A 22048-nucleotide genomic window follows, 5' to 3' on the forward strand; every position below is an offset into this window, starting at 1 on the left:
TTTGAAGTGAGAATATGGTTTCTATGAAATACCCAAAAATGAACTGCATAAACCATTGCCTAATGCTGAACAGCACTCCTCAATTCTTCCTAAATCTATACTCCAGTTCTTATGCAAGAAAAAGGTAACAACATCCCTGTTCTCTATGTTCCATTTTACTTCACATCTGGACTGTCACTGCAAACAGTTGAATCTGATTTTATAAAAGGTACACATATACCACTTCCATTATCAATAAGTCTTCAAATTACCTGATGCATGTAGTTACTCAGAAATTATTTCCCATTGCTTCAATATCTATGAACAAAAAGTACACACTACATAACATAAAATAAACCAGAATATTAATGAGGCTCACAGAACTACTGATGAATAAAACTATTAATATTTTTTTATACTATGTGAAACCAAAGACAAATGTATTTACTAACTGTATTTAATAACCACTGCAATAAGACTTAAAAGGGCCGGGCATGGTGGCTCAAGCATATAATCCCAGCACTTTAGGAGGCCAAGGCGGGCAGATCACCTGAGGTCAGGAGTTCAAGACCAGCCTGGCCAGCATGGTGAAACCCCGTCTCTACTAAAACTACAAAAAATTTAGCCAGGTGTGGTGGCGGGCACCTGTAATCCCAGCTACTTCGTGAGGCTGAGGCAGGAGAATCACTTGAACCCAGGAGGCAGAGGCTGCAGAGAGCCGAGATCACGCCACTGCACTCCAGCCTGGGCAACAAGAGCGAAACTCTGTCTCAAAAAAAAAGACTTAAAGAAAAAGTTGAATTTGTAATAATAGAGGGTCAATCTGGCCTAACTATAGATTACCTATAAATGTTTAGAATTATCCTCTCTTCTAAAATGCAAACAGAATCAGCATGCAAAATAATTTTGGCTTACACGATTCAATTCTAGTCATCTAACAAAAGAATTTACTCCATCCGGGAAGTTATGGCCAGCCTGGAGGGCTAAGAAGAATCTGAAATAGAAAGCAAATTTTTATTATTTAAATACTTCCCCTCTCTTCTGCTAAACAATCTCTTTAGGCTTGATGGGCAAATGTTTCTACATTCTTCTAAACCCAAACTCAGTACTTTAAAAGCTGATAGAGAAATTCAGTCACCCAAAGGAGTCAGCTGTCACAGAAAATGTTATCTAATAGTGGAAAGATTACATAATGCCGATCTGCACAAGAACTAAGGAATTAGGCCTCCTAAGATAAAATCAGTATAAAGATCTCATTCTCTTCCCAGGTGACTGGACCAGGGAAAGATTCAAGCAAGCCTCTGGGAAGCTACTTATTTCAACAAACATTTACTGACCATCTATGCTGGGCCTAGGACTGTGCTAGGAGCTGACGATACATGGATGAACAGGATTAACAAAGATATGATTTGTTCTTACTGAATCTCTAAGCCAACACTAAAATCAAATTTCATACATTACCCTGCCAAAAATCACCAAATATGGAAAACTGGAGGCCAATAAAAATGAGGAAAGAACAACTTCCTATAACAGTGTTAGTTCCCTAGTAGGAAAAAATGTTATTAAAGCTCTAAGTTAGGGTAACATTTAGGGAGTATCTAGGCTTCCTTGAGCCAAAACAGGTTAATTTCTTATCAGTTTTAGATCATAACTTAAGAAAATATGAAGTTAATATGCTTAGAAAGTACTAAAACCACACATTAAAAGAGAAATTTACTTGTACGAGACACTTGTTTTAGAAAACCATCTAATAAAGGTTAAAATATTAGAGAACATAAACTATAAATGTCCAAAATCTAATATATCATCTTAAATTACAAATGATAGAATTAAAAAGAGGGTAATTAGCATCAAAAATTCAATTTTTTCTTCTGAATTGAAAACTATAGGGAAATCAAATGCAGAGCGGTGAAAAATAGGCCCCAAATGTTATGCCAGCAGAACCTGAAGAAACACATCAGTCCTCTGGTAAGTAGGCTGATGACCTAACAGTTCAGACACAGAAACAAAAGGAGCTTTCAGGTGTCTACACACATATCATTAAGAAAGATTATGTGGCAGATGCTACATCACGTTTATGTCTCAGGAAAGACCATGTGGCCCAGAGATGAGGGATGGTTTTTATGTCAATTCAAGTGAAAGTGGTTGCCCCCTAAAATAACCACATCTGTAATAAAGAAAGCTTGTCTGATGATACATGCAGAAGATGAGAAAAGTAAGTGGAAAATGAATACATAATTATAATGTGTCACCTTGCTGACACGGATTACACCAACAAGCATAATAATTCTGCTAAGATTACATACCGATAATTAGCTTTCCAGTGTGGGACTAATAATACATAGTTCCATTAACGTTAACTCAAGATTATTTTAGAAAATAACTGTAAATGCTTGCTCAGATTCAGCCATAAACAGGATACTAGCAAGTTCTTACTATTCATCTTTTAATTTGGTAGAACTTACTAAAATAACCTTTTCTCTTAAAAGGCACATCCAAAAACCCTCACAGAAAAAAAATGTTTAAAAGTATGTAATCCCCAGTGAGATTCAAAATATTTAATAACCAAACAGAACAAATGCACCAACCAATCACAATAAACACAAGATTAAAAATCAAAAACATAACTTTGCAGTAACCTTGTGACTAGCTGGTTATCAGAGCAGCACGCAAATCTGACAGAAGACAGCAAATAAAGAAATTAAACAAAGGCATTTCTGTCTTGACAACAACTTCTATAAAACAAGGAACTAAGGGCCTTGGGTTTTGGTAAGAAACAGAAAGGCTGGGTACGGTGGCTCACGCCTGTAAACCCTAACACTCTGGGAGGTCGAGGCAGGCAGATCACTTGAGGTCAGGAGTTAGAGACGAGCCTGGCCGACATGATGAAACCCCGTCTCTACTAAAAATACAAAAAAAAATTGCCAGGTGTGGTAGTGCATGCCTGTAATCCCAGCTACTCAGGAGGCTGAGGTGGGAGGATTGCTTGAACCTGGGAGGCAGGGGCTGCAGTAAGCTGAGATCGCGCCACTGCACACTCCAGCCTGGGTGACAGAGCGAGACTCCATCTCAAAAAAAAAAAAAAGAAATAGAAAGTAGTGCCTTTAAGTTTGGCTACAGCACCAAGATATATCCCCAAATGGGGGATCATTAGAATGCATTTAATAAGTACAGATTCTACCAATGATCACAGGATACTCTCAGTCAGCAGAATTATAAAAATAAATGTTACTCTGAAGTTTCATACTTCTTTGTACTTTTTTTTTTTTTTAAAGAAGTCATGGACTAAGTTGAAACACCGATTTCCTCTGGCCTCAGATTCTAGTACTTAGAATCTCAGATCAGAGGAGAAGGAACATTTACTGAGACCCTCTCATGAGTTCAGCCTCACTGTCTTATTTTTTACAACCCATAAAAGAAGGTATTATTTTCCTTAGTGTACAAATAAAGAAGCTGTGTTTCAAGGCCTTAAATTTAACCAACATTCCAAGATTGATAAGTAATAGGACTAAGATTTCAACTAGGAGTATTCTACTACACAAGTTCTAAGAGGATTCTACTTACAAGCTCATATAGCCTCTCCAGGTCACTCTAGATGAGGACTGTATGCTTATTTCATCACAATTTTCTATTTCAAATGAAGTCACACTTGTGAAAGGGCATCATAAAGTAAAAAGGTTGTAGCTTTACCCAGAAGATAAAGATTTGTCAATATAAGGCCATTAATGAAAAAACTTGATACCATTTTTCTGTGATATGCACTTTTTTCTTTGCATTCCTTTGACATTAGCAGTCAAGCATTCCACATAATATTATTCAGTTAAGTGATGTGAATTAATCAGAGGAAGACACATTTCCTCCCCAAGTGAACTAACTGAGAAATAACCCCCTTATCATTTACTCCCCTAAGCCACCTCACAGAAAGAATCTATACACAGAGATTATACCAGTTGTCAAAGATTGAAAGGAGTCAAAGTCAAGAGGATTGTGAAATTAATATTTAAAATATTTACAGACACAAAGAGAAGAACACACCCCCACACAGAGACACATAACCACAAGAAAGATGTGCTGAAAAAGAATCAAGAATTCTCATCTGGTTGCTAGTTTTACTAGCAGACAGTGGCCTCTCCCATTAACTTCAGGGCCCCTCCAGACACCAAACCAGCCCTTGGGTACAGAGCCAAACAATGTCTACAAGGTCCTTGATCTCCACGTGGCCTTTTCTAAGTCAGCTGACTTTTCAAAGGATGACCTAAAAAACTGTACATTCTCTGTGATATTCCCTAACCACACTGACCCACAATCTTACCCGCAGGTAAATTTCTACATCTGACAGGGACTGCATCTTTTCAACTAGGAATCTGAACCCACAACTTATACAATATGATAGCATGAAGGAATACATGAAATTAGGACTGAATGGAAAAAAATCAAAGACATCCAACTGTCACTGAATATCCCTTAATACTTACAATTGGTTTTCCATCATCATATCAACTACCTTTTCTCCCCACCTAAATGACTAATTCTTGAGGGCTGGTAGAAAATGTCACATTTCCTTTCAGTCTACCATAGCATCTAGTACAGAACGAGATACACAGAAGGTCTCAAATAAATACATAGTAGTTATTTCATATTAAAAATCAATAGAAAGCTCCATATAAGAAGTTTTCAAAACACTAGATTTTATGAGTCAAAGAAAAAATTGAATTTGGAAAACGGTATTCAAAATAAAAAGAGCTTTGATAATGCAGAGGAAATTTAGCAACCAAGTTAAAAGATTTGTTTTAGCCTTATAATTCAAAACCAAATTTGTGTCTATATTATGGGAAATCCATCCAAATATAAAGGAGCACGTCCAAAAAGAAAAAAGAAAGAACAGAAATCCCTCAAGGAATGAAAAGTGCCCTCAAGAGGGAAAATTAGATGAGAGAGCACTAGCTATCTCCAAAGTTTCTCACCAGAATTCTTTCTCTTGAGCCGTATTCTCTATCTTCATCTTAAAAATAAACAGAACCCAGAAGTCCTTGAAGGGGTAATTTTTGCTGTCTTCCATAGTATTCTTCTCTCTTGTACCTGTTAGCACTGACCAGTGATGACAAGGCCACTGACACCTTCAGAGATGACGAACCAGGAAGAAGGCTTTTGTGTTATAGAATCTTTATCTTAGACACTGAGACTAAAAATGACAAGCTGCGGCTGGACACAGTCGCTCACACCTGTAATCCCAGCATTTTGGGAGGCCGAGGTGGGCAGATCATTTGAGACCTGGAGTTCAAGACCAGCCTGGGCAACATGGCGAAACCCCTTCTTTACTAAAAATACAAAAAATCAACTGGGTGTGGTAATGCACGCCTGTAATCCCAGCTACTGGGGAGGTTGAGGCACGAGAATCACTTGAACCGGGGAGGCAGAGGTTACAGTCAGCCTAGATAGCGTCATTGCACTCCAGTCTGGGCTTTAGAGCAAGACTGTCTTAAAAAAAAAAAAAAAAAAAAAAAAAAGCTGGAGTCTGAACTGCACCATAAACTGCACTTGTAACACTTTGCCAAAGTGGAAAGTACCAACAATCAACTCACTCATTGAGCAAACACAAAAGCATAATATGCGCTAAATGCTATTAGAACACAAGACAAATTACATATCCTGCCTTCAGGGATCTGATAGGTTGCTATGGAGGAACAAATGTGTATAAATCATCACAATTACAAGATGGGGCTGAATTTGCCCAAGCCACCCAAAGCTGACCTCCAACTACAGGTTATCTGCACCTCTCTGCCTGAGGACTTTTCTCCAAGGTAGGGATGGCCACCTGAGAAGCCAAAGGTGGCAGGAATTGACAGCCCCCAACTAATGACCATTCAAAGTTGGTATATAAATACTCCAGTTGGCTATGACTGAGCCACTGCATTCCAGCCTGGGCGACAGAGTAAGACTCTGTCTCAAAAAAAAAAAAAAAAAATTAATTAAGTCAAATGCTCCAGCTACCTTACTCTTCAGGTGGGACAACTTTACAGCATCACCGTTCTCCAAAGTGGGGTCTCTGGACCCATGCCAACAGCATCATTATCACCAGGTGCTCATGAGAAATTCAGACTCTCAGGTCTCACCCCAGACCTGAGTCTGAACCTGCATTTTAACAAGGTCCCCAGGAGATTCTCATGAACATGAAAGTTTGAGAAGTCCTGCATGACATCATCTCCCAGAGCTTCTCCCCAGGCTTGACCTCCAACTGCCCATTGCCATTAGTGGTTTAATAATGCACCTTTATTGGCTGCCTTCCCTTAGCTATCTCACTTCATCACTTGCACACCAATACCTCCTGCACATATCAAAAAAACTCAGACATAAACAAACATAAAATGTCATAGGAGTCAACAGAAACTTTGACCACTAGAGGGATCAGAAAAGACAATGAGAAAGAGGCACCATTTAACATGGGTTTTGAAACATGGTAGGATTTGCAGAGAGCAGTGGAGGAAAAAGCATTCTAGGGGTGGGAGAGAAGACAGGAAAGCAACAAATATCTGAGGAGGGGAAGGAAAAGGGTTAGTGCCCTAGTTTGGCCAAAGTGTCAAATACCTGAAGGCAAGCAGTAAGGAATAAGGCTAGAAGAGGGGGTGGGATCAGACAAACTTGACTGACAGATAAAGATATCTGGCCTTTATTTCACAATGAATGCAAAGTAATTAATGGTTTGGACAGATGACAAAACTACAATTTTTCTCTTTTTCTGAGACAGGCTCTTGCTCTATCACCCAGGCTGGAGTGCAGTGGGGCGATCATGACTCACTGCAGCCCTCACCTCATGGGCTCAAGCGATCCTCCCACATACCATGTAGCTGGGACCACAGGTGTGCACCACCACACCCAGCTAATTTTTGTATTATTTGTAGAGATGGTGTTCTTCATGTTGCCCAGGCTGGTCTTGAACTCCTGGGCTCAAGCAATCTGCCCGCCTTGGCCTCCCAAAGTGCTGGGATTACAGGCATGAGCCACTGTACCCACCCAACTGTAATTAACATGGGTTAAGAAAAGTAACCTGAGAGCAATGTGAAAAATGTAGGAAGGGTGGGGAATTAGTGTCTAGAGTGCTCCCCATTGTCTGGGGAAGCGGGAGTTTGCCTTGCCTCATGGGAAGAAGGAGGCCCAATACTAACCAAAGGGTAAATAACTGAGCGTTCTATGTGTGCATAATAATGTCTTACAGCAGTTATCAAAACATATCACGGAAGAAGCAAAATAATAATCTGATATATCAGTGTGCATCTGGATAGTGATCTGGTGTTTTCAAGGAACTTTTACCAACACCATCCCATGTGATCCTCCCAACAAACTTGGTGCAGTAGTGCATGGGTCAAGGTTGCAGTGCCAATACTCTAGCCCAGAGCACTCCACCTTACCCAAGTAGAGGCCTTCAGCAGTTGATGATGGGTATGTGTTAGGCGTCCCCAAGACTACTCCCCAGGCTCAATGATTCACCTGGAAGACTCACCCGTCTCAGCATATAGTTGTATCATGGCTACAATGTATTACAAGAAAGCAAAATGCAAAATCGGCAAACCGAAAAGGGTATGGGATGAAGTCTGGAAAAAACTAGACACAAGCTTCCATGGGTCCTCTCCAAGTGGGGTCACATTTAATGCTGCCAACAACCAGTTTTGAAAATAAACATGAAATGTCTTAAGTTATTGCACGCAGGCTTACTATGTTAACTCTTTCCTGTATGGGGTCACAAATGGATTCCTAGAAAGTGAGTTCTAATAATGCTATTGATTTAAACGCCCTAGCTAATTCCCAGAGGTAAACTGTCATAAATAGGAATTTGAGGGAGTTAGTGCAGGTTGGGTATGTGAGATACACATGCAATTTGTTCTAATCTGTCAGTTAATTTCAGAGAATAACACCATATAAAACAAATCCATTATGTGTGTGATAAGAAATATAATTACCTATTTCTATCTGGCTGCAATTAGGTCAATAAAAAAGAAATATACTGCCCCCTGCCCCATAAGATCTCAATTCAGTAGGACTGTCTTCAACTGAGACATAGGACCAACCAAAAACACTGTCTTGTACACACACACCAAAAAATCTTAGAGAAAAATACTCTACCAGGCAATAAGAAGTAAACCTACTGTTGCTTTCCCCACTGTTCTCAGCATATGCCTAACCGGCATTACCAAAAAAAATAAATCATCTGAAATCCCAGGACTAAAACCTTTCCAAGCATCATTCAAACTAGGATAGTGTTTATTCCTTCATTTCCTTCATTTGATCATGCTTTCAGAAACAATGCTTATCTTAAGGTCTCCTGAAATATGCCTTTTGGAAATTTACTACAAAGTTATGATGGAAATTGAGCTGTTTTCATATGTGTGCTTAGAACTGTCTAAACGTAACAAAGTCGAGTTTGAGACTTCTAACTCACAAATAGAAGATTTTGCAATGTAATGCACAATTTTCTTAACCTCAGAGATATGGCCTTGGCTTGATGGGGTAAAAGATCACACGAGGTTACTGGATGCATTTCTTGGCCTGTCAGGAGTTCATTTCAGTTCTCTGCTAGTGAGGTTTAGCATTGTGTGTGATGTTAGTCCTCATGAAAATGAGAGATGAACCAAGTACTCTTTGCAACCTGGAATTGTTCAGCTTCACCAGAGTACTTCGCCAATGCAGATTCTTCCCGCTGTGCAATCCAGGGCTATTCTGATGACTGGTTCTACATTCAGAAGCCAGACTGCACTTGTACCTAAAAAGCAGTAGTACAGAAACTAAGTCTTTATGGTTTCAAGATAGGTGACATTTGCCTCTAACGTATTCATTACACAAGGACTAAAAGGCAAGGAACAACCATTAGAGAAAAGGCATGCAAATAAAAGAATTGATACTAATATTTGTCCCTTATCTTTCATTTTCAGCTGGGAAAGAACAAATAAAGAGCAATCTAAAAGCTTTTTTTTTTTTTTTGCAAAGGACACGTAAAAACCTTGACTAAAATATTTAATTTTTAATAAGTGATATAATTTCATAAACACAGATTCTAATGCTGATAAACTTACGCACTGCATTCCCTTGCTCAAGCAAGCCACCCACTAGAAAACAAGGAAGAAAAAAAAAAATCAAACAGCCTCTGCACCATCTGATTTACCACGGGTTCTAAAAATTTATATGCAAGAACATACAAAGGTTGAAAAAAGTACTCACATAGCCATAGCCATGCATTATTAATTTCAATTTCAACAGATATGAATTATGCTTCATTTGCTCAAAGTAAATGTCAGTACAACCACATTTTTTCTCAAAGGGAATCTTGATCATTGAAATTACACAAGCAGCATACTTACAACAAAGGCAGCTCTCTTAGACTAGCACTTTGACAAATCAGGGATACTCCTCCATCCAATCCCTATCTTGTGAGATCCCACACATCTGGGAACAGGGCTGTAATTTATCCACATGCAGTCAGCACATTTTAAAAACTCAGGTTGGCTTCCAAGACTGAACTCTCCAGAAAAGAATATATATCTTGTTAACCTTAACTAGATTTAAGACGACGTAACCCCACTGTAAACCTAGGTACAGAACAATTTTTAAACACTGGTGTGAAGGCCAAAATTTTTTTTGGAATAATTCTCATGAGTGAGAGAGAAGAAAACAAAAATGACTTCAGGCATTTCAACGAGCTATAATCATCGAGGCTAGAAAAGAAGATATTCTGGTAAATTACCAAATTAAAGTAGAAATAAATTTAGTGACAACACTGCTTACAAGCAACACTCACAATAAGGTGAGACTCAAGGACACTCAGGTGTGTTGTCTGAGCCATTGGAAGACCCATGTACATCCACACAGGTGGGGGAAAGATGGCCCCTGTAAAGGGGACGTGCTCAAACCTTCAGTCACCTTTTCTGTTAAAAGTTCCACAAAAAGGCAATTATCCTGACCACTGTCCAGGAATCATCATACATCTGCTGTGAAGAAGGGCCTTTCACCTGTGCTGGCCAGCCACATGGGCTCAGGCCAGACTCAATTAAGAAATGGGAGCAAGGGAATGGGATAAAAGGAGGGAGGGCAAGATCCCTCCTCAATTTCTTGCTGAATATCCAGAATTATTTACTACCAACTCCTCCCCTGCTACCACCCTCACCATCCAACTGGAAAAACTGAGTTTATTTTACATTAAATAATCATACATATACACTGAATAATACAACTTTCACTTAACTATCGAATTTCTTTTCTTTTATTTTATATTATTTTATTTTTTGAGATGGAGTCTCGCTCTGTTGCCCAGGCTGGAGTACAGTGGCATGATCTCAGCTCACCGCAACCTCCGCCTCCCAGGTTCAAGCGATTCTCCCGCCTCAGCCTCTCAAGTAGCTGGGACTACAGGCACATGCCACAACAGCCAGCTAATTTTTTGTATTTTAGTAGAGACAGGGTTTCACCGTGTTAGCCAGGATGGTCTAGATTTCTTGACCTCGTGATCCGCCCGCCTCGGCCTCCCAAAGTGTTGGGATTACAGGCATGAGCCACTGCGCCCAGCCAACTATCGAATTTCTTAAAGGAGAAATTTAAACATTGACACTAGCTAATGTTACTGCTAAAAATGTGGGCATACTGTCAAATAAAGTATACAGATTTCTAAGTTGGCTTTCTCTCTTTAAGAACCACTTGCCTTAGGAGGAGGGTAAAGGGAGATTAAATCAATTTGGCTGTAAAGTAAATAGGTACCAAATGAAGTTTGCTTTTCCTAAATATTCTTTTTCTTCTACATGGAAATTAATATTCACAGAAAACAAGGAAAAAGAAAATACTCCTTCTCTCTTTAACAATAATGGCTATTATCAACTGGTTGGCAATCTAAACTTCAGGTTATCGGGAGAGATTAAAACAGTTCACCAACAATGTGCACTGCCAGGGGTGCCACCCCCTCATCTGCCACCACCACCACCACCACCACAACCACAGCTGTGACATGTAAGAAGCCCACTCCAGAAGGCCAATCTGATTTCCTCCTACGACAGGAGAGTGTGCCATAGTCAAGGAAGAGCAGACGTCCCTCTCTCTTGATTTCTCTATTCCCTTTTATACCAACACAAGTGGTGAAGTCAAATGTGGGTAGCCTATTGTTGGCTTCATGCCCATTAAGTAAGTAAACAACAAAGTAATAAAGACTTGGAATCAACTGGAAATACAGAATGACAGACCATGGCAACCTGTCTTGAAATCTAAAAACTTCCCTATCTTCACTGACAGTATTAACAAAAATAGTTGTTTCTCCCTGATGTAACTACAAATCTTATTGTAACAGGTCCCTCTACTTTCCTTTAGAGAATGAACAGGGCAGAATTACAAATGCTAGAAATTGGGAATAAAATTTAAATGAATCTGATCTTGGAAGGATGTTCCCAGAATTAGGATGAAATTCAATAGGAGTAAAAACTCTCAGAATCGAAAAAAATTCCATGCAAATACATGATAAAGGGAAAAGGAAAAATGCAGAAGACTATGTACACATCACAGATGACCACAGATCAAAAACAGGACTAGCAGTGCAATGCTGTATCAAGAAAAATGAAACGAACATGAACTGGTACTAGTAGAGACAGTTATTGAGTGCCCTTTGCACTAAAATTGCTGTAATTGTTGGGATGATTTATTTAGACAAAAAGACAAAGATTTCTAGAGTCACACGAATGTCAGGGAGGAAAGACAGAATTATCTACTCTGACTTCATCAAGGCACACATCAAGTGCTGGGTTTCATTACAGGTAATTTTTAAAAGATGAGAACAATCAGGATATTAAGGAACAAGATTTCATTCCTGCTTTATGAGAAATGATGGTTCATAAAAGGAAGAAAGCCATCCCCAAGGGTGTCATGAGGCCAACTTCAATTACTGGGAGAAACAGATGTGTTCCAGTGGGTTCCAGTCTCTCCGTGTTCCCCAGGAATAGAATCTGAAGCTAGTTATAGGACAGATTTCAGCTCAATGAAAGATTTCTAATAAACATAGATGACTGAAGATGGAATTAATTGGGGGATAATGTTCTCATCACTGAATGTAGAGGTGAACAGACTTAACGACAAATTGGGGATGTTACAGAGGCCACTCAAGTATGGGGTGCATGCTTGGACTTTAAAGCATATTCTTAACTGAGATTCTATAATTATAACTCCCTATGAAAGACTTCACATGTGTTAATTACAGTCATCAAGACTCATAAAGCACACTTCCTGGAAAGATGGCAGCCCCCTAAAAACAGCAACTTCCTTTCTATCCCTCAAGATGAACAAGAAGAAAAAAAATGTAGAAAGAAAAACCTTATCTACATTAATAATAGCAACGGATCTATCAATCAGAAGTAATACAAATAGACCAAACAGAAGCGGCTGAGACTACACACAGCTCTTCTGCTTGTAAAAACAGTATAATGTTGAGGGAAATAAGTGGCAAAGATTCTCAAAGACTCCCTTATGTCCCCCAACTTCAAGGAACATGTAATGTCTAATTAGAACTCACATTCCTACCTATTCTAGCCATGAAGGGGCTAAAGAGGAACAACATAGCCAACAGATCTGTTTTCCCCTCTGACCTGACATATTTACTGGAAAAGTTGAGGGCTAAAAGCAAGACTACTTTGCAAAGTGGTCTAGAAACGCAGAGAAAAAGACCCTATAGATGCACAGCAAGAAAATCCCAAAAACAGCAAGGCTCCATTCTGAATGACTTCTCATCAAAGTGGCTGGCTCACTCAAAAAAGAAGGAACGAACAGAATCAGTTGTGAGATGAAGCAAAGTTCATAGTAGCCACTGCCAGAGAGCCCTCCTTACCACTCTACTCAGACAACTGAACAGCTAAAAATAGAATATATACCATCATCTTCCAGTCCTCCAGCTCAAGTGCTAAAGGAAAGATACAAACAGACCCAAGACAAATAGGGAAGGAAGTCAATGAGATTCCACCCACCCTATTTTTGGACAAATACTAGGGCCAGACAAAATTTGGAACATTCCTAAGCACAAATGAAGACAAGGCAAAGGACATGCAAAAGAAAAATGAAGAGAATGCTTTGAAAGGTTTACTCTAGAAAACAGAAGAAAAAAATGGACTATAATTGCTTTGCACTGTATCAAGAAAATGTAACAAAATGTGCATTGTTGAAATAGGACATTCTAAAAATAAGGTGAAACAAAAATTGTCAGAGCTAAGAAAGGAAATAAGGAGAAAAAACAACAATACTGCAGAACTTAAAAATGAATCTGAAGCATCAAAGAGATAGCAGGTACTTCATTCATTTAACACCTACTTACTGGCACTTGACATTTATATTCCAAACAGTGCCAAATCAGCATTGCAGACAAGAGATTTGGGCAAACCACACAAATAATGGAGAGATACAGCAATTAGAGGGAAGCTAACAGCTTTGGCAGAGAAACAACAAAAATTCAATTATGAATGATTGGTGTACCTAAAGAAGAAAAACAATTCCTGTGGAATATTAAAAAAAATTCAATGATAAAATGGGGAAGATCCTTGAAATGAAAGGATATTATAGAGATGGAGTGGGTTCAGTGCTTCAAGATAAATAACAAAAATTATAAAACACTGAAGCATAACCTGGGTACACTGTTAAGCTTTCATGTTATAGAAACAACCAAATTTTTAAAAAAGCAAATCACGAAGAAAAAATATTCAGACTGGCCACAGACTTATCAAATCTATCTGCTGGGAAACAATGGAGAAAAATCTACTACGTGGCAAGCAAGGTAGGTAAAAAAGAGGTCTAATCCAAGAATTCTATACCCATGCAAGTTGTTATTAATACATGCATGCCACAGAAAGGCATTTTCTTTTTTTTTTTTTTTTTTTTGAGACGGAGTCTCGCCTTGTCACCCAGGCTGGAGTACAATGGTACAATCTCAGCTCACTGCAACCTCCACCTCCCGGGTTCAAGTGATTCTCCTGCCTTAGCCTCCCAAGTAGCTGGGATTACAGGTGCGCACCATAGAGACAGAGTTTCACCATGTTGGCCAGATTGGTCTCGAACTCCTGACCTTGTAATCCACCCGCCTCGGCCTCCCAAAGTGCTGGGATTACAGGTGTAAACCACCTCACCGGGCCTCGGAAAGGCATTTTCAAATACCCAAGAATTCAGGAAATATATCACCCATGGACCCATCATTTAAAAACCTATCTGAAGGTATAATCTAGCCAACTCATAGATGAATAAAAATAAATAAAAGCATATAATTGAGATAAGAAATATTTGGTGATAAGCATTTAAACATAGAACTAATGCTAAATATGCATCTTAATTGCAGACACAAATATATATATATATACATATATGTACACAATTTCTCAAAGAAAACAGAATAAATAAGCGATAAATGACAATACACTTAAATGAGGTTCCTTAGGTTTAATTATAATGATTCCCTGTGATCATCCCTGATATTCAATATGAAATCAAAGGGCTAAGAGTTTTAGAAAGTGTGAAAATAAACTCTAGGTATGAAATTTGAGAAACTACTACAGAATCACTTTCAAAACATTAAAGATCACATTGGCTGCAAGATCAAATATTAACTTGATGCTAGCAGAGATGAACAAAAGACAGTGAAGAAAGGGGGCGTAAGCGGAAAGAAGAGCAAACTACTTCAGGATTAAGACGGTAGATATAGGTGAATCACTAGGAATCTGTAATCAGGAGGAAGAACAGAATAAAGCATATGTAAGTTAGAGCAATGAACCTGGAAGTGATCTGAACACCGTAAACACTTCTCCTTCCATCTGACACAAATACCCATATTATATTCACATTAAGGTAATTTCAATTTTATGCTTAGCCTTTTAATAACCATCAATAAATCCTAGACTTCAGAAAGATGCCCTTAGCCATTGACAATTTTATGTTTTATTTACAAGACTTTTTTTTTTTATTATACTTTAAGTTTTAGGGTACATGTGCACAACGTGCAGGTTAGTTCCATATGTATACATGTACCATGTTAGTGTGCTGCACCCATTAACTCGTTATTTAACATTAGATATATCTCCTAATGCTATCCCTCCCCCCTCCCCCGACCCCACAACAGGCCCTAGTGTGTGATGTTCCCCTTCCTGTGTCCATGTGTTCTCATTTCTTACAAGACTTTTATCATTTGATATATCCAATGTTGCCTCTGAGAAGACTATTAAGAAAATAAATATATAAAATAAAATGTGTTGATGTTATTACTAACCATGAAGATTTAGAGAACCATTCTAAGTCTGGTATTGCTAATTTGTCTATAACAGACGGGAACAAAAAAGTTAATACACACAAATAAAATAACACAAAAAGCAGAAAATGGAGTAATCAGAGGTTGGCAAATACCTGCCAGAATGCCAAATCCTGCTTCTGTTTGTTTTTGTAAATAAAATAGTATTTGAAAATAGCCATACTCATTTATTAACAAACTGTTTGTGGCAGAATTGAGTCGTTGTAATAGAAGCCATATAGCCCAAAAGCCAAAAATGTTTACTACCTAACCCTTAAAGTTTGCTGATGATCCCTGGTATAGGTGAAAAAAATTTCCCTCCCATAAAGGGGAGGGACATATAATACCATTTGATCTCTGAAGATGATAAACTGAGAAACATAAATTGAATATGACTACTAAAAGTTATAAAGGCTACCGATAGTAAAATTAAAAGCAGAGTACATACCTTTCAAATTATCAGTGTGGAAAGCACAACAAACCCAATACAAATCCCAAAGGAGTGAGAAAGAGAAAAGGAAATAATGGAGGAGGATTGGGGTAGCTGCAAGAAATCAAGAAAGAATCAGAAAACAGAAATCAGATGCCAGTACACCCTAACATTATTCATCATATATCAAGTGTAACAAGAATAAACTCAACTATTTTAGGAAAAGACTCACTCAGGCTGAGGTTTAAAAAAACAAAAACTTTAGGCCGGGCGTGGTGGCTCACTCCTGTAATTCCAACACTTTGGGAGGCCGAGGCGGGCAGATCACAAGACCAGCCTGACCAACATGGTGAAACCCCCCTACTAAACATACAAAAATTAGCTGGGCGTGGTGGCGCACGCCTATAATCCCAGCTACTTAGGAGGCTGAGGCAGGAGAATTGCTTGAACCCGGGAAGCAGAGGTTGCAGCGAGCCGAGATAGCGCCACTGCACTCCAGCCTGGGCGACAGAGCCAAACTCCGTCTCAAAACAAAACAAAACAAACTTGTGAGGGTAGCAAAAACAAAGAATAGTTGAAAATAAATGAGACACATACATCAAGTAAATGCAAACAACAGAACAATATTAATACTCAACGATGCTGAGTTCAAGGTATAATAGCATTAACTTACATAAAAGGTAATGCAGTAATGACAAAATTTTAATTCTCATGGACATTTTTTAGGTACCTCATAAAAGAGTACAGTCATACACCACATTAACAATGTTTCAGTCAACAATAGACCACGTAAACAACTGTGGTCCCACAAGATTATAATGGAGCTGAAAAATTCCTATCGCCTAGTGACATCGTAGCTATCATAATGCAACACATTACTCACGTTTGTGGTAATACTTGTGTAACAAACCTACCGAGCTGCCAGTTGTACAAAAGTGTACAGTCATGTCCTAGACCCTCACATTCACTCACCACTCACTGACACCCAGAGCAATTTCCAGCCTGCAAGCTCCATTCATGGTAAGTGCGCTCTATGTGTACTGTATTTTATCTTTTATTACTGAACCTTTTCTATGTTAAGATATGTTTGGATACACAAATACCACTGTGCTACAAAAGCCCACAGTGTTCAGTACAATAACATGCTCTACAGGTTTGCAGCCTAGGAACAATAGGCTTTACCACATAGCCTATATGTGTGTTGCAGGCTATACAATCTAGATTTGTGTAAGTACACTCTACAAGGCTCACACAATAACAACATCATCTGGCCACAAATTTCTCAGAAGGTATCCCCATTGTTAAGCAACACATAACTGTACTTACATAGAGCAAAATTTCTGGAATAGGAGAAATTGCCACAAACACCAGCGTCATGGAAGACTTCTGCAGAATTCTCAGTACTTGGCAGATTCACACACAATATAAGGAAGCAGATTAGCAGCAAATATCAGTCATAAAATTAAATAATACACATATATTTATGGTTTTAAGACATACACATATATGCATTTTATGTACCCATAAAACAAAAATTGACTATATATATTAGACTACAATAAATTCCAAAAAGTAGAAACAGTACAGACCACATTCTATCAAAATGACCTCAGAATATATAACTAAGGTTGAAAAAAAACCACAACCACTTGAAAAATTTAAACTATATTAAACAATCTTGGTTCAAAAACAAAAATAAAAATTGTAATTTTAGAATATCTGTAAAAGGATAAGAATGCTACATAGGGACATGTAATAAAACACAAAGCCTTAAACACTACTAATTCAAATTGAGAAAGTATTTTTTAAAATAATCTAAGAATTTTAATTCAAGAAAAAGTAAAAAACCTAGAAAAACTGCAAGAAAAAAGTAATGAAGATAAGAAAAATTAATTAACAAGAATGTCAAGACAACTCAATGAGAAAAGAATACGTTTTTTTCAACAAATGGTGCTGGGACAACTGGATACTCACACGCAAAGGATTATGTTGAAACCCCACATCCCACCACATACAAAAATCAACTCAAAGTGTAAGACCTAAAACTACAAAACTCTTAGTAGAAAAGAGAGGTAAATTTTTGTGACCTTGGATTTTTCCAATGTTTTCTTCCATATGGGACCAAAAAGCAGAAGCAATTCTTATAGATAAACTGGACTTCATCACCATTTAAAACTGTTGCGCTTCAGAACAATTCTGCATATAGCCAAACCTATCATATAATCTTATCAGTTCTGTTCTTTTCCCCCTTGGAGACATTTGTCCTAGGGCACTCCATCCTTCCATAAAGAAAACCATCAAAGTTTTAGAAATATATAAATTAGGCCAGGCACAGTGGCTCACACCTGTAATCCCAGCACTTTGGGAGGCCAAGGTGGGCGGATCACGAGGCCAGGAGATCGAGACCATCCCGGCTAACACAGTGAAGCCCTATCTCTACTAAAAATACAAAAAATTAGCCAGGCATCCCAGCTACTGTAGTCCCAGCTACTCGGGATGGCTGAGGCAGAAGAATTGATTGAACCCGGGAGGCGGAGGTTGCAGTGAGCCGAGATCACGCTACTGCACTCCGGCCTGGGTGACAGAGCAAGACTCTGTCTCAAAAAAAAAAAAAGAAATACAGAAATAAAGTGAAAGCTAAAAGTGATAGAAAATCTAATTCAAATGATAAGTTCAGGCATCTGTTAATTATTTTTGTAGGCATATTTTGTAATTTTGTTAGTATAGTTTGTAAGCATTTTAGAAAATAAAAACTGTAAAATGAATATTGATTCAATAAAATGCAAATAAACACAACAATGAATTGACATAATCCAAGGACAGCTAAACCTGTTATATGTTGTGTTACGTTACGTTATGTTATGTTACGGACCAAAACGGCTGATAATCAAACTCTAAAAAATGTGCATGAAAAGAATCATACAGCGTGCAAAAATACCCAACAATGTTCACTGTAGCACTGATTATAACATTTTCTTAACAGAATCAAAGTAAATATTCATTAAAAGGTATCAGGTAAAAACGGTACTGTGCTGATATTTAACAATTAGTTCTTCCAGAGATAAGAGTAAGCCCTAATCTATATCTGCCAATTTCTGTGGTGTAAACCCTAGCAACGTGTCTGATTTCAAGCTACCAAAGTTCAGTCATTAAATGTAGAGTTGAGACAAAAAAATGTACAAAACTGGCTTTCGTGAGCAGGTACAAACTAGCTGCATCACACCACTGTATGATTCAAAATGCACAGAGGAAACACTAAAAAGCCATAAATATGATCCAAAAGATTTATATTAACATGGCAAGACATCCTACATATTACTGAATAAAAAAATCCAATTACACATAGAACAGCTTATGCTGTGTCATCTGTGACACTGAAACTTGTATGTACATTTCATCTTCATTTTGAAAGAAAAAGAACCATACATCAGTGATGTATAACACACTACATTCAACCTAGTTTTGCCCATAACAATGGCAGTAAATCTAGCTTTCATGGAATATCTAAAGCAGATCATGATTTTTATTTTAAAACAGAATAGCAAAAGATCAACAGTTTTGGCTTGATAGTAACTAAAAACTTCTGTATCAAATAATGCAAAACAAAAGGAAAACAACAGACAGGGGTTAAGTTTTTGGCAATAAAAATGACAAAAGGCTAATTTCATTTGTAGGTTTGGAGTTCAAAAACAGGCAAAGGAAATGAAGAAACAATTCACAAAATAAGCAATTCAACTAGAAACAAACATGGGGAAACGATCATTCTCACTAATGATCAATGCAAAGTTTAGAACTATGTACCATTTTTGCCTCCTAACTTACTGATATTCTAATAATATTGTTCATGATGCTGCAAACTGTATATAATCATTTCAGAATATGTTTTGGGTGTGTATAACCAAGGTTGTAAAATTTTTCATATCCTCAGACCTAGAAATAACATTTCCATGAATCTATTCTAACAAAATTATGTGTGTGCATGTTTTAAAAAGCTATCTCCACCAAGAACTTCATCACAGCATTATTTTTAAAATGAAATCATTGGGAGAAACCTAAATGTACAAAAAAAAAAAAAAAAGAGTAAACAAGTAAACAATATACGTCCTCTCAAAAGAATCTTATAGTCTTTTCAAATGTTAATATGAAGTCTACACAGCCACATAAAAAAATGCTTACAATCTAATGTTAAATTGTACAGTATGATCACATCTATGTAAAAAACAGAAAAATAAAACAGACTATAAAGGAATGTGCAAAAAGAGAGCACGGTTCTTAGTTTAGACTGGTATATTTTTGATAAATTTATGAATACATTTTAAAACACTGTATTAAATTTTGTGCAAAAAAACTTGCATTATTCGTAAAATTCCAAAATCACTGAAAAACAGGCTATAAAAAATAATGTAATTAAATAACAGAATGTGGGTTGTCATTCTTTCAAAGACTAGCATGAAAACAACATAATGTATTTCTTAAGAATGTCAGAACATTCTTAAGTGGAAGAAAATAAACATTTCTTCTCAACTCAAACTTGGACTGTCTATTAAGCACAATAGCTTTTCTCCTTACCAAACTTTTTTTTTTACTATTTTACAAACAACCAAACCACCAAAACACAGTATCTCAAGTGCTCTTATTTCATTCCAAAAAGAGAATAAAAGACAACGTAAATTCAGGCCACAGCATACTGCTTAAGGATACATTATAGTATAAAACATAAAGAATATTTTTAATAGAAATCATTGTGTCAACCAACAATTAAGGACTAGGGATGCACAACACATTAATTAATTCTGAGATGGATACGTCGTAATTTGAGTAGCAATTCATAGGTAGACTCTAGGGGTTTAGAAACATCCTCCCACCCGCTGCAGAAGAATCTGTTCTCATAATAAGCATGGCCTAGAGTAGAAAGCCCTACAAAAAATACGTTTCACAAAGGACAGAGCTAGTGATTTTCAGGATTTCCCTAAAGAAATATTGATGAAGTCCTATAATTTCCTCCATTAAAATGCTACTCTTTACCAAGATGTATTGGATAAGGAAACACAAACTGTTTCTCTGAAAATGATAAAGCAACATACAGGTATTTTCTCCCATATAAGATGAGAAAATGCATGGGACTCATTACTACAAGAAGTGATATGTGCCCAAAATTTGTAATCGTTTCTAACGTGATCTGGATAACATCTTAGATGGTAACCCACGGCAAAATAGGAGAAGGTAGAATGTGCAGAGGACACCCATTCGTTAGCTCTGGAAGACAGCAAGAACCTTCCACCTCCAGACTCCATGTCAGAGCCAAACTTGACTCTAATAGGAGATAGTGCTTGCCAATTCATTAATTCTTGGACCATTAGGAAGTAATTGATAAATAAAAATATAAAGGTTCATTTCAAGTACCTTTTGTTTCTGCATTACCGAGTTTTTATCTCAAATTATTAAAAATTATTCAAATTAACCAAAACATATGCAGCTTCATTTTGAATGTCAGTCATAATTAGAAAGAGACATTAGGAACCTTTAGGCCAGGTGCGGTGGCTCACGCCTATAATCCCAACACTTTGGGAGGCCGAGACGAGTGGATCACCTGAGCTCAGGAGTTTGAGACGAGCCTGACCAACATGGTGAAACCCTGTCTCTACTAAAAACACAAAAAATTAGCCAGGCATGGTGGCAGGCGCCTGTAATCCCAGCTACTTGGGAGGCTGAGGAAGGAGAATCACTTGAACCTGGGAGGCAGAGGGTGCAGTGAGCCGAGATCGCGCCACTGCACTCCAGCCTGGGTGACAGAGTGAGACTCCGTCTCAAAAAAAAAAAAGAAAGAAAAGAAAGAGACTTTAAGAACCTTTAAAAATCCTAGGGAAAAAGTCTGCTCTTAGGCTTGGATGTAATGGCCCAGAACATGAAAAAGACACAAGAGAATACATCCAATTGATAGGTGCCTTTTCTCAGCTAAAAGGTGTTATTTCTACATTACATGCCTCCACTTTGCATTAATCTACCTGGCAAGAATATCTTATGCTATTGCTTATTTATTTATTGCCGTGGGCAACTGAGAGCCATTTTACTATAGGAGATGCAAGCCAAGCAAAAGCAGATTTCATGAGCAAGGATGTCTCAAGAGACATCTCATAACACATCACAGGATTAGCAGAGTTCTCAAAACAGTAATAGATGCATTTCTATCACCTGAAACAGCTGACAGAAAAAAAAAAAAATATGGAGGAAACATGTTGCAAATTTTCTTTACACTCTGTCAACGGTTTTTCTCGGGATACAGCTTCATGAGAGTTTTATGCTCACCTATTTAACCACCTCTGGGAACAAAAGGACAGGAATGAGTACATGCAACACAAACT

The 22048-nt window shown here is 37.8% G+C and overlaps 1 protein-coding gene and 1 long non-coding RNA gene across 4 annotated transcripts in view; both read right to left on the reverse strand.

Annotated features, from left to right (window-relative positions):
* The window catches only part of LOC129047879 (uncharacterized), a 31551-nt gene extending 14176 nt beyond the window's left edge, over positions 1–17375 (reverse strand). The window contains exons 1-3 of one of the 2 annotated variants that reach the window (XR_008509739.2): positions 17013–17349; positions 15705–15800; positions 1–973 (exon numbers count right to left, since the gene is read on the reverse strand). The exon at positions 1–973 is cut by the window's left edge and continues 14176 nt beyond it. This is a non-coding gene — a long non-coding RNA (uncharacterized LOC129047879). Of the gene's footprint in view, positions 15801–17012 lie in introns of both variants that reach the window. The other variant, XR_010136524.1, reaches the window with a different exon arrangement.
* The window catches only part of GNAQ (G protein subunit alpha q), a 308682-nt gene that overhangs the window by 275289 nt on the left and 11345 nt on the right, over positions 1–22048 (reverse strand). The gene's annotated exons all lie outside the window — the stretch shown is intronic.

This window comes from Pongo abelii, chromosome 13 (assembly GCF_028885655.2).
Source record: "Pongo abelii isolate AG06213 chromosome 13, NHGRI_mPonAbe1-v2.0_pri, whole genome shotgun sequence".
In the NCBI taxonomy this organism is placed as follows: domain Eukaryota; kingdom Metazoa; phylum Chordata; class Mammalia; order Primates; family Hominidae; genus Pongo; species Pongo abelii.